The sequence below is a fragment of the Coregonus lavaretus genome, assembly GCF_964263955.1.
Source record: "Coregonus lavaretus genome assembly, contig: HAP1_SCAFFOLD_1361, whole genome shotgun sequence".
In the NCBI taxonomy this organism is placed as follows: Eukaryota; Metazoa; Chordata; class Actinopteri; order Salmoniformes; family Salmonidae; genus Coregonus; species Coregonus lavaretus.
Window position 1 is genome coordinate 19,389 of NW_028164592.1, and position 14,096 is coordinate 33,484.

The window sequence follows — 14,096 nt, forward strand, 5'->3', positions numbered from 1 at the left end:
TAGTGGTTCACACACTTCAGAGAGCCGCGGTAGGAACTTGGCCAGGTAGGTGACGAATCCGACGAAGTGCTGCACTGCCTTCACGTCAGATGGGTGGGGCATATCCAAGACAGCCTTCACTTTTTCTGGATCCGCCTTCAATCCGGTGGAGGACAAGATGTGCCCATGAAAGCGAACCTCTGGCACTTTAAACTGAAGCTTTTTTATGCTTAGCCTTAGCTTGACCTGTCTGCATCTGACCATCAGGGCCAGCAGCTTGGCGTCATGGTCACATTCTGCCTCCTCATCACTGTCCCCACAGCCCACTACGAGGATGTCATCTGCTATGGGTTCCACGCCACTGAGTCCCATCAACAGCTCGTGCTGTTTCCGCTGATACACCTCTGGAGCCACGGAGACACCAAACGGGAGCTTCAACCACCTCTTCCTGCCCCAGGGTGTCCAAAAGGTGGTCATGTAGCTGCTGGGCTCGTCAAGCTTGCACTGCAGGAAGGCATCTCTGGCGTCCACGAGCGTGAAGACTCTGGCCTTTGGGAGCTTGTAAAGAACATCCTTCAACGTGGGCATAATGTAATGTGAACGTCTCAGAGCCCGGTTGAGGTGTTTAGGATCAATGCATATCCGTAGCTTGTCTGGTTTCTTGACGATAACCATATTACTTATCCAGTCTGTAGGCTCGGTGACGGATATGATGTGGCCATCTGCTTCGTATTTGTCAAGCTGAGCCTTCGTAGCTGCTTTCATGGCCACTGGTACATTGCGGGGTGCACACTGGACAGGCTGGATTGCTGCGTCCAACTCAAAGTGGACATCGCCGGGAACTGACTCGACCGGTGCGTTGAAGACATCATGGTACTTGCTTAAGAGTGTCTCCTTGCTCAGGGGCCCAGCCTGGACTTTGTCTATAATGTTAAGATCAGCTGGGATGGTGAAGTTAATAAGCCCAAGGCGCTCGCATGTAGAACCTGATAGTAATGGCTGTTGACTAGCCTCAACTATTTCAAACTCAAGAGTGTGTTTCTGGCCACGTAAAACACACTCTGTCACAAACAGGCCTAAAGAGGTCATGAACTGGCCTGAATACAGTTTCAGCTTGGTGCTACTCTGTGTGAGTTTGTCTCTGGGCGCGAGCCTCCTTTTATCTTTAAGGCTCATAACGTTACATGTGGCCCCTGAATCTAGCTGGCATTGCTGTGGTTTATTATTAAGTAGCAGAGTGACAAACCATTTTTTTCCTTTTGCCCTTACTGCCCCTATGCACTCGCTAGCATATACATCCTCTGTGCTGTTGTTCCCTTCATCTGTGTTTATTTCAGTGGAGTGCACTTTACCCTCCTTTTCTTGCTTTTCATGCAGGCCCTTGCGAAGTGATTAGCTGTACCACAGGATTTGCATCTTTTTCCATAGGCTGGGCAGTGTTCTTTTCCTCGTCCATGAGAAATGCCACAATATCGGCATGCATTGGGGTTGTCTACTGCAGAGTTGGCTGTAGTATTAGCATTAGCTGTGGCAAAAGGGAATTTATTTACTGGCTGCCTGAATGTACCATTGACATTGTCCATATGTTGCCTTTCTGTCCGGGGGTTTCTTCGGATGGGGCCACAGTGTCTCCGGACCGCTCCTGTCTCAGCCTCCAGTATTTATGCTGCAGTAGTTTATGTGTCGGGGGGCTGGGGTCAGTTGGTTATACCTGGAGTACTTCTCCTGTCTTATCCAGTGTCCTGTGTGAATTTAAGTATGCTCTCTCTAATTCTCTCGTTCTCTCTTTCTCTCTGAGAACCTGAGCCCTAGGACCATACGTCAGGACTACCGGGCATGCTGACACCTTGCTGTCCCCAGTCCGCCTGGCCTTGCTGCTATTCCAGTTTCAACTGTTCTGCCTGCGGTTACGAAACCCCTACCTGTCCCAGACCTGCTGTTTTCAACTCTTAATGATCGGCTATGAAAAGCCAACTGAGAGACCTGAGCCCTAGGACCATACGTCAGGACTACCGGCCGTGGTGACTCCTTGCTGTCCCCAGTCCGCCTGGCCTTGCTGCTATTCCAGTTTCAACTGTTCTGCCTGCGGTTATGGAACCCCTACCTGTCCCAGACCTGCTGTTTTCAACTCTTAATGATCGGCTATGAAAAGCCAACTGAGATTTATTCCTGATTATTATTTGACCATGCTTGTCACTTATGAACATTTTTGAACATCTTGGCATGGTTCTGTTATAATCTCCACCCGGCACAGCCAGAAGAGGACTGGCCACCCCTCATAGCCTGGTTCCTCTCTAGGTTTCTTCCTAGGTTTTGGCCTTTCTAGGGAGTTTTTCCTAGCCACCGTGCTTCTACACCTGCATTACTAGCTGTTTGGGGTTTTAGGCTGGGTTTCTGTACAGCACTTCGAGATATTAGCTGATGTACGAAGGGCTATATAAAATAAAATTGATTGATTGATTGATTTCTAGCTCCATGGACCGTATCCGTATATCAGTAAGCTCTGCTGCATGGCATGTCTCCAGATGCCAAGACCAGTGTCAGGTCACGTTCTCTCAGCAAACGTCTGCGGGTGCTGTAGTGTATTGGATTATGTCTGTGTTAAATGTTTTTCATGAAGAAATGGAATGTTGTTGCATTTAGTGCAAGAAGGGGGGATGTTTTATGATGTTATTCGAAATGTTACGTTTGGAGGGTGACGCCCGAGGGGAGACTGGTGATTGGTCAGAAGAGGGAGTCACCCCTCTTTTTGCATTGTTTATAAATAGGGGTTAAACGATGAGACGTCAGAGCGGTTATTATAATTCGAGGCAACTGCTCTCCAGACAAACGCGTGTCTGTAATTTATGCTGTAACCTCGTGGTATGAATAAAAACTTCTGACACGATGCAGCATAAAACGGACTCTTTTGTTGACAGCAATAATTGCCACCATTCATCATATACGACATAATGGCGCCCAACGTGGGGCTGGGTTTGCGTCTCTTCCTTGTTTCAGTCAATCGCCGGGCTAACTCTCTCTGAGGCATGGCCGAAAAAAGGGTGAGTGTTCTTACCGCTTCGGAGTTTGTTAGATTGGATATGACTTGTGTACACTGGAGAGATGTTCCATTGCGATCTGGCCTCGGTGGCGTTGTTGCTGGTCGACTGGAGTCTGCTAAAATGTTATTTCATTGGTAACGATAGACAATGATAATTTAGAGTGATAAGGTTATATATCATTGGTAACTATGGGCAATGATATGTTTAGATTTCATTGGTAACGGGTGGCAATGACAAATTTAGAGCAAAAGGAACGGTAGAAGTTTATATTTCATTGGTAACTATAGACAATGATGGGGTTATATTTCATTGGTAACTATAGACAATGATGGGGTTATATTTCATTGGTAACTATATACAATGATGGGGTTATATTTCATTGGTAACTATAGACAATGATGGGGTTATATTTCATTGGTAACTATAGACAATGATGGGGTTATATTTCATTGGTAACTATAGACAATGATGGGGTTATATTTCATTGGTAACGATAGACAATGATGGGGTTATATTTCATTGGTAACGGTGTGACAATGATACGTTTATATTTCATTGGTAACGATGTGCAGTGATACATTTATGTTTTAAGGGAAGCGCAGGTTACGTTGGGCGGGGTAGACCGCAGTTAGCTAGTGGCTAAGGCTAAATGCTAATTGTGTTGTGTGCTACATGCTAACGTATCCTTAGAGATTCCATTGCGATGGATTTAAGTCTCTTAAACTTGTCTCTGTGTGTAAGTCAGGTTATATGTTTTGTGAGCGCTGTTAAATGTTGGTTGACTATAAGGGGGAAATGGGAATTACAGCTGAACTGGTATTCTGTCTGTTTGGGGAGAGAGAGTAGAGAATCTTCCTTCCACGGTGAATAAGTATTTTTGAATGGAGGGGTGCATGCGTTTAATTTTGCGACACTACACTACAGAAAGGGGGAGTTTATGGCACGAGATTAGGACACGTTTTGGTTTACGGCACTAAACTACAACACGAGGGTATTGTAAAACAACAAAACAAAATGGTGGGTACAGGTCATAGGTCCCATTTGGCGTTACCCTGCAAGGGAAAATAGACAGACAGAGGAGAAATTTTAACACGATGATGCTAGTTTAAATTGCGATTGGTTAAAGATGAAACTTGTTTTGTAACCTATTGAATTTATAAATTAGATATATGGTAGCGGATTATAATAAATTGAATTAAATAATTAAATAACGGATTAAAATAAAATAATGTTTTTGAGCGATCTATTTAGTTCTGAGTTTAGTCTTAGAGTGAATAATGTAGAACGAATGAATATTGAATGGTTGGAAATACTCAGTGATGGCATTAACTATTAAAAGCTGTTTCTGTGTCTTTGTCCCTTGTCATGAGAGACAGGAGAGAGGGGGAGCGAGGAGATACAGGAAGTGATCACGTGACGCGGCAGAGGATCAAGTCAAAAAATAAGGTTTTGAGACTGTTACAAAATATGTGATGTTGTGACGATTTTACATAGGCTTGGCAAATGCTATTTCATTAAAAGTTGCATTTTGGAGGCTATGGGCAACACTTGGGTTAATTACAGATGTGTTGGGAATCCAGGACTGACATTGTTCGGTAAATTTAAGATAATTGGGTGCTTATAGACCAAGGGTTTATGGTAATTATAGAGCAAGGGGTTAGAGGCTTTGTTTTTGGGGGATGGCTTTGAAGTTGACTAACTTCATTTACTTGCATTTGATGGGTTGTGGTAAGATAGCCAACATTAATTGATATTGGTGACATAGGAATAGGAATTGGGTTTAATTATTCAGGATTGTTAATGGGTTTGTTAGGTTTATATTAATAATTTAAGGGGGGAAGCCTTAGGCTCTACAGTCTAAAATAAGCTAATTCATAATAAAGGAATATGAAAGAGTTGTTACAAGGGGGAGAAAGGACAGCAAGGCTAGAGGAAGGTGATTACACCGATTGATATAGGGGTAAAATAGTAATCCTTTAATTAAAGTAGGGTTAGAAAGTAGGGTTAGGAAAATTAATGGCAGATGTTAGTACACCTTTCTTACATACGGATTCAGCAGAAAGACACCCACCTTATTAGAAGGAAGCTTTCAGTGATCATTCAGCAGTGTGATTATGGCATCAGAGATGAAGACGAATACAAGCAGAAACGACGATAAAGATGAATCCAAAACTCCAGAAGGAAGAAAAACCGAGATGTCTGGGAAGTTAAAGAAGATGAGTGATGATGAAGATGAGTGATGATGAAGAGGTTATGCATGGGTGGATATGACTCTGTGATCAGAAGGAAGTTGGCAAGAGAGGAAAGAAGAAGGATACAAGAGCAAAGATGAAGAAAGCGATGAAGATTTGGAGATTAAAGGTGCTTTATGTTCAAGAGGATTTTATCCTACAATGACTAGCAAAGAAGAAATGGAGGTATAGACCGATGCTTATCATGCCTGGATAAAGCGAATAGTTTAGAAGAAGTAACACAGCTGAAGATACAGAAGAGGAGAAACTGCTGAGGAAAGGATCCCAAGAATTGAAGAAGAAGAACACATTGAGGCCACCAGTAAGAAGATGATGGAAGATGATATGTCGAGGACAGAATTTAGAAGAGAACTTTTTGAAGAATACTGATATGTCAACGACGAGAAGAACACGACGAAGAAAACTCAATCAAATACAACTTATAACTGGTGGTGGAGAAGAAGAAAAGAAGTGTTGGTTATGAAGAATCAGAGTGAATCAAATCAACAATCACTGTTACAGCTTCAACTGAACAATGTCAAGTGCAATTGTACCAGCCAAGGGGGGTACCAGGTTATCCATATCCACTGTCAGTTTCTGGACAGACACAGAATTGGAGAGGAAACAACAGAGGAAGATAAAGGAGCAAGTGAAGATCACCTGTTCTTCAGGTGAACCCTAAATATTCTAGAGTGCCTAGAATATCCGGAAGGGGGGTATCAGCTGAGAGCATCGATTAGAGAAGAAGAGAAAATAGCCAACAATTGAAGTAAAAACAACCGACCATTAGAAGTGATAGTGAATAGGGGAAAAACTTATCTGGGTTCAGCCTAAAGAGGTTAAACATTTCACTAATTAAACATCTAACTAATTAGGATAGGATAGGGATTTGAGGTAGTAAAACAGTTTAATTACTCTTAAGGAATCAATTGAGCTCTGCTATAGAAGTCAAATAGGAATTAGAATAGACATACTAATATTAGGACAATATATCAATGACATTGTGGGAAGAGATGCATGGTGTAAATTGAAGTGTTCAATCAGAGGCACACTAGACGACTGACTGTCTGGTAGAATATTTTAAGAAGTAGGGTTTTTGGGAATCATTTGCTTAAAAGATAATATCATAGGAAGGATGATAATGTATTAGATTGCCTGTTAGACAATCTGTCTGGGAAAATAAACTGAATAGAGTGACTGTTATTCTGGGTTACATCCTTACACCAAGAGATTTGAGGTTAGGCTAAAGGTGTTTAGTCATTTGCCAAGTCTGTGTAAAGGAGTCAGGAGCAGGTGGGGAATTCCCAATCACGTATTCTAAAATTGGTGGGGAAGGAATTTTGTCAATAAATCAGTGGAAAAAGGTTTTTTAAAGGTTAGGAGAAGATTAGATTAAAATAAGTTAGGAGAACTAGGGGTGAAGGAACTCTGAGACAGTAAGCTAAGTTTCAAAGTTAGTAGTAAGAGAGAGAACAATGGTGAATGACACTGTACAGTAGGAAGATCAAGGTCATTATAGGTGTATTTTGTGTAATCAAAAGGTTTAAAGTTTAGAGGTAGAACTGAAAGGGGGAAAAAGTGACACTAGTGGTGATGGATGGAAGTACAAGGAAAGAGTTCAGAGCTTAGGGGAAAACTAGGTTGATTATAAGGGTCCAGCACCAATTATAGGGGGAAAATACTGTTGTTAGGGTTAGGATAATGATAATAATAATAATATGCCATTTAGGATGATGACGTTCCTTTCACAGAGAGAGAGAGAGAGATAATTAGGGAGAATAAGTATTGTTATGAGGACCAGGAGTAGAAGGAGGTATAGTTTGGAATAGGGTTAGGAGTGACTGTTCACTTATTTTGCGTAATGTTACAGAGAAAGATCAGGGAGAATATATGTGTACTTATTTAGTGCAAGCATTAAAATTTGTTCCGGTTAAGAATGATTGGTTAAAGGGTTATGTAATTTGTAAAGTGACGCTTATAATGGAAGATTCGAAAGCTGTGGAACTTTCCACAGTCACATAGGGAGTTAAGGATAAGTTTATTACAGTAGTCACTCCAATAGGGAATAATCGAATATGATGTTGGTAGTTTCTCACTAGAGGGAATTAAGGGTTTTAATTCATCAACTAAATCAACAACGTTAATGGTAACTTTGGGAAGGGATTAATGATACGATGGTAATAGCAAATGTAGGAAGATGACAACAACTTTTCTGAAATTAGAGGTAGCAAGAGGGACTCAGGAGGTTATGGAAAATAGGAGAGCAGATAGAAACAATATAGATTAATCTGAAATGGAGAAGAGAGATTCATCATGGAAGCTGCAGGATGGGGTCTTTTGATTTTGATGACAGAGGGGGGGGGGGCATCTGATCAGTGCTGCTCGTTCCTCTGTTGTGGAAATTAGAGATAGATTAACTCATTCTGTAAGAATCAGTGAGGAATCTTGAGGGTTGATGTCTGTTGGGGATGCCAGCCCAAGACGTGTTAGACGGTCGCGCGGCCTCTATCGGGTATGAGTCAGTGTTATGCTTTGTCATAGCTGTGGTATCAGCAACAGTCATTGACAGATAAAATAATGTAGTTGTCAGAACAGTAGGGTTTAAGTGTTCTTGGGTAAATGGATTACCCTATGGGAATTGTTAGATGGAAAGTAAAGTCAGGTAACAGTGGAAACCTGAAGTATTCCGGTGAACCAGTGAGGATAAAAGTTGTTGTTGTTCTAATAAAATATATGAGGTAAGGGGTATGCTTATGGGAATATCAGAGTGTGATGAGTATAGGATAACCTTGGATAAGTATGACCTTAAGGGTAGTAATGACAAATAATAGGTTACTTTTTATATACCAGGTAGTAAGAAGAGCAGGACTTTGATGGTTAAAAGATTAGCTTTTGACTGACAATGTGACTATGGGAATTTTAGAGATATTTGGTGGGTTTGTGATGATAGAGTATAATCTTACCCTATGGAGGGATAGGATGTGGTTACATGTCAACGTTTAAGCTTACATATGAGGTTTTTACCATTAAAAGAGGAGTGGTACCAACACAGGTCAATCTGAAACTACTGTTGAAAATAGGGTGAAAAGAAACATTGCTAAATTTAGTAATCTTGAAGCCTACCATTGGAGAATAAGTCTGGGAGAGAAGTGGGGACTTGGACTTTTTCCATGATATGGTGCAAACATTTGGGAAGATCATATTGATAAATATTAGTTATAATTTGGGTCCGGATAGTTCAGATAATATCACTGGGGTTATATATATATACATTGGAAAATATCAGGGATGCATTTGGTTGCAAGATCAGTTAGGCCAGTAGGGGGCAGTGATGGGTTACATTTTAATCACAGCTTTGACAGCACTGTGTAATATGTTACTGACTTTTGAGAAAGTTATGAGATTGAGATAGGTTGGAGAAGTGGTGCCTGGAGGCAACACTCAGATGCCATTGTTGACTGTTCCGGATCTGGACGAAGAGGGACAAGTGGCCTACTGATGGATAAATATCATTTTGGATTATTTGATGATTTTTCAAATTGTTTTTCAATATTAGTATGATTTTTAGTATGATTTATGAATCAAAGGGGGGAATGGATAATGTGATTCATGCATCATTTATGTATCATTTTTTAAATTCTTAGGTGAAATTGAGGTTTAATTTGAAAGTGGTTGTTTTGCAAAGGATACTGTTTGGTCGTTTCTTTTCTTTTCATTCCAGAAGCATTTGGGGGAACATGTGACTCAAAGACAATATGAAGGGACAATATGACTGGAGGAGATGAAACAAGGAGGGTGTGGCTGATTCCATCATCAACAAGTCCATTGGAAGAGGGGACTACGGAGGAGATGAAGTGTAGTGGACTACATTCCAGTGTCAGCAATGAAATATAGACATATTTGATGTGTAATACATAATTGTGTCATATTCTTAGGTATTGATTTTAGTAGAATGATGTTTGATGTTATTGAATGCAGATGAGGATCTTAGATGCTTTTGTTTATTTCGGTGGGGTTTAGGGAAAGGACGTTTAGGCAGGGAGAGATTCCCTTTCAGGTCCAATGGGTTGACCAGCCTGAGAGTGGATGTTTCTGGATAGGATTTTGTTTGCAGGGGAAACATGTGTATTTAATGGCATCATAGTTTCAAATGTATTTACATGGTTTATGAGTTTATCTGGAGTACTGCGGTGGTTGCCTGGGGCAGAGGGACCGTGAGAGAATTTTACTGTCTTGATTGATGGATGGATGGATTTGGAACAAAGGTTGCCGGACAGTTTTTTCGCTCTCACACTCCATAAAGATTTATTCATAATTCATAGTAATGTGTTCACACTTCATAAACAGTTATTCATATGTCATAGAAAGGTATTTACATTCTAGAGGAGAATGTTTTTGGGTTTAAGGTTAAGGATACTCAATAAGATAAATTGTTACTGGTCAAAATCCTATTCTGTTGGTTTCGAGACTTAGTTTAGTCTCGAAGGGGGGAAATGTAGTGTATTGGATTATGTCTGTGTTAAATGTTTTTCATGAAGAAATGGAATGTTGTTGCATTTAGTGCAAGAAGGGGGGATGTTTTATGATGTTATTCGAAATGTTACGTTTGGAGGGTGACGCCCGAGGGGAGACTGGTGATTGGTCAGAAGAGGGAGTCACCCCTCTTTTTGCATTGTTTATAAATAGGGGTTAAACGATGAGACGTCAGAGCGGTTATTATAATTCGAGGCAACTGCTCTCCAGACAAACGCGTGTCTGTAATTTATGCTGTAACCTCGTGGTATGAATAAAAACTTCTGACACGATGCAGCATAAAACGGACTCTTTTGTTGACAGCAATAATTGCCACCATTCATCATATACGACAGTGCCCTCATCAGTTATGCCAAGCACTATCTTATCTCTGATCAGTTCATCTCTTAAAGCACCATAGTCACATGTAGCTGCCTTTTCCCTTAGCCTAGTGACAAAGCTGTCAATGGACTCCCCGTCCTCCTGTTTGCAACAACCGAAAACATAACCCTCGTAGATAACGTTCTTTGCTGGCTTAAAGTAAAGTTGGAGAGCATCAAGAATAGCTGTAGCGTTACCTTGCTGAGCTGCTGTTCGGTTCAGGTTGTGTTTGTATATGTGTCGGCATTCAGCTCCCATTATAGTCCTCAAAGTGGCAGCCACTACCTCATCGTCCTTTTCCCGAAGTCCCGTGGCTAGTGCATAGTCCTCCCATTCACCTCTAAACGTATCCCAGTTTGTGCTCCAATCTCCGCTGAGCTTCATAACGGCGGGAGGGGGAATGTTCGCTGCCATGTCTAAACGGTGCTAACAACACGGAAGCTAACTAGCAAACTCAATCTAGCTAAGGACAATTCCGGCAAAGATTTACTCAACTAAGTTTTTTTTTTTTTTTGTAAACCAGAACAGGTGACTCTAATTTGCGGAAAGCATGGTTAGTTATCCGACTCTGACACCATGTTTGAATGTTCAATGACGAGGCAGAGGCATTGATGCGAGTAACCAGTCTTGTTCAGTATATTGCAATACATCCGGGTATCTCAAGTACACCGGTAAAACACTGGAGTTGCAGTAATTAACATTTACCAACAGATGGCATCATTGTGCCATCTCCCACCCATAACACTCTTCTGCGCCGGCTTCGTGTCCAATACAGTATGCCACAGAGGCAGGGTTGCCAGGTGAAGCTACATTTCTAACCCAATGACAACTCAAAACCCGTTCAAAAGCCTGAAAACTAGCCCCATTTCTTTTTTTCACAGCAAGAGAGGACTTGCCATAATTATACAATAAACCCTTTTTCCATAATGTTATCAAGCCAATTAAGAAGGAATATCATAGTAACTTGTAACGGCTTTAGAAGCAAAATTCGAGTTTCCTCAAAATAATAATTATTGCAAGCTATGACATAACATAATAAAGGAATTTGAATATGTGGCAAGAGAAAAGATAATTCGCCCTAATTAAAATCGCCAGATCATTTTCCATCAATGGATGTTGATTTAACTCGTTTAACTGCTATGATTAAGCAATAAGGCACAATGGGGTATGGGATATGGCCATATACCACAAACCCCGGGGTGCCTTATTACTATTATAAACTGGTTACCAATCACTGATTTAAATATTAATAATATGTATATGAACTAAATATGCTTGTCAACAACAGCCAGTGTTTATTTTTTAGAATTTGTTTTACCTATAGCCTAATCTGACTACTGTTACCATCAATCTAATGCGTTCTAATCGGCTTTGATCATTTCCAATTTAATGAACTAAAAATGTCCATTAATAATAGCATAATAACACAAGTCTACAACAAACTGTAGTAATAGGCTACTTATTAAATAGGTTTTTCAGCTCCAGGTAGGCTACACAAGTGGCACTAATTGAGTGATATCGTCATTTCAACATATTTATTGTATCAAATGGTAGCCTATAATGGCATATACATTAATAGGCTACTTGATGGCCAACAGAGGCAAATGTATCATTCTCCTCATTTAATGTCCGTTTCATTGAGGATTTTCCCCCATAAAAAGAACCACGCGAAAGAGTTCCATAACTTCCATTTCAAAGTTCCACTCTGGCAGCCCCCGAGAACCAAGAACTGAGCATGCATAAAGCGATTCACTTGATAATGTTTTCTTTAAGCAGTCAACATTAGAATGCAGTTTAAACCACCTCAGAGTCGTTTTCCAGTGCTTTGTCTCCATTATTTCTTGACGTGCATCAGTTCTAGCGTATGAATATGTTTAATGGGAAAAGGGTTGGAAATAGGTGTCTCCATAATGAGAATCTAAATATCCTACCTACAACTGGTAAAAAGTTCTAACAACGTGCGTAATGCTCTCGTTCCTCTCGCTCACATGACTCAGCCAATAGCTGTTGTGCTCTCTCAATGCGCTCTCCTTCGGCCCTCCGCATCACTCACTGCCTGACAGTCAGCAGCAGGTCTCTCAACACGCTCTCCTTCGGCCCTCCGCATCACTCACTGCCTGACAGTCAGCAGCAGGTCTCTCAATGCACTCTCCTTCGGCCCTCCGCATCACTCACTGCCTGACAGTCAGCAGCAGGTCTCTCAACACGCTCTCCTTCGGCCCTCACTTGACCTAGATTGGGGTGAGAGTGGAGGATGAGCTGAGAGAGGAGAGGAGAAGGAGAGGAAAGAAGGAGAGGAGAGCTGAATGAGCGGTGTGGTACATACCCAGTGTATTCCTGGGTCATATTATTTTGGGAGTGGGACAGAGCTTAGACTGTGTTTTTACTCATGCTTTTTTATAAAATGGACTTCTGCTTTTTTTCATCACTGTATTTCTGTACATGTTGGTTTTTTCTTACGAGAAACAGCTTGACCTGGCATCCTTTGGGGTGTTAATATGTTGAGAGAAGTGGTATTGAAAAGTCTGACAGAATATATACCCTAACCTGCCATCTGTGGAAGAGGAGATATCTAGAGAGAAATGGTCAATGGTAACCCATTCGGCTGAGGTTTTCAGCCCTCTATCAAAATATTACAAGTCATATGAGCTTAAAAAGGGTTCATTAACATCCTTTGGGGTCTATGATGTTGATAAAAGTGGCATTAAAGAGTCTGACATGGAATATCCTGCCTAACCCTAACCTGTCATAAATGTATTTACTGCCACAATATCCTCCCTACCCCCAATTCAGTAGTGGTCTTCAGTGAGGTGCACAGCTGCATGTTTCTGTCCTCCATGACTGGGAAAGTCCCAGAAGACCCTACATCCATCTCATTAGATCAGAACAGTATGGATCATCAGTGATTCATATTTCTGGTTTACATCCCAAAATATATTGTGTTCATTGTTTTCACAGCCCTTTATGTGATGAGAACAAGGACAGGTGTCCAGTGACGACCCGTCATTCTGTTTTGAGACCCACATATTTAGCTAATGAAAAAATAAACATGTTTTTTGTTTTTTGGGGGGGGCTTGCCTGTTTTGCATGTTATTTTGGCAATAATATGTGTCACATAGCAGTTTGCAAACAATGTAAAAAAAAAAAATAATAATATGTAATTTAATTAATAAAGCTGCATACAAACATGGTCTCTTTTTTTGTTTTCTTGAGTAAGGCAGCTCCAAAATGCAGGTGTTTCAGCCTAGCTCAGTGCTTTCTGTGGTGGTGGGACAAGCCAGCAGAAAATACGGAGCGTTACACCGTGATTGGCTCAGTGTTCTGTCACTCATGGGGAGACTAGTCACCGCCAAGTCTAAGGGTAGAACTAGAAAATTCAAGCCCCTTGGGTGCTGCCATAGAGTTACATTAGAAATGCCCATCCAAGAAGGCTCAAGGTCATTGGCCACAGATAAAACTACATCAAATCACGTTATATCTACAGTAGCTTTGATTGGACTGATCATGTCAACATCATTCTTTCAAAATCTTAGCTAGCAGTCATCATCATGAATCAAGTCGACAATCTACTGGCAAATCCTTTTTAATCCTTGTCATATGAAGAGAAATAATTAAGAGAAATTATAGATAAAACCTATCGGTGCTCATCGGCCATTGGACATAAACATTACACAACAAGTTGGAAATCGCAAATTCAACAATGAGTGGTTTGGAAGGAATCAGTGGCTAACTGCAAGCATTGCTTCAGTGGTGGCTGTGTGGTCCCAAGTCTTAGATTAAGGGTCTCTTTTCCTAGTTTAAAATATATATATATATATATATATATATATATACAGTGGGGAGAACAAGTATTTGATACAGTGCCGATTTTGCAGGTTTTCCTACTTACAAAGCATGTAGAGGTCTGTAATTTTTATCATAAGTACACTTCAACTGTGAGAGACGGAATCTA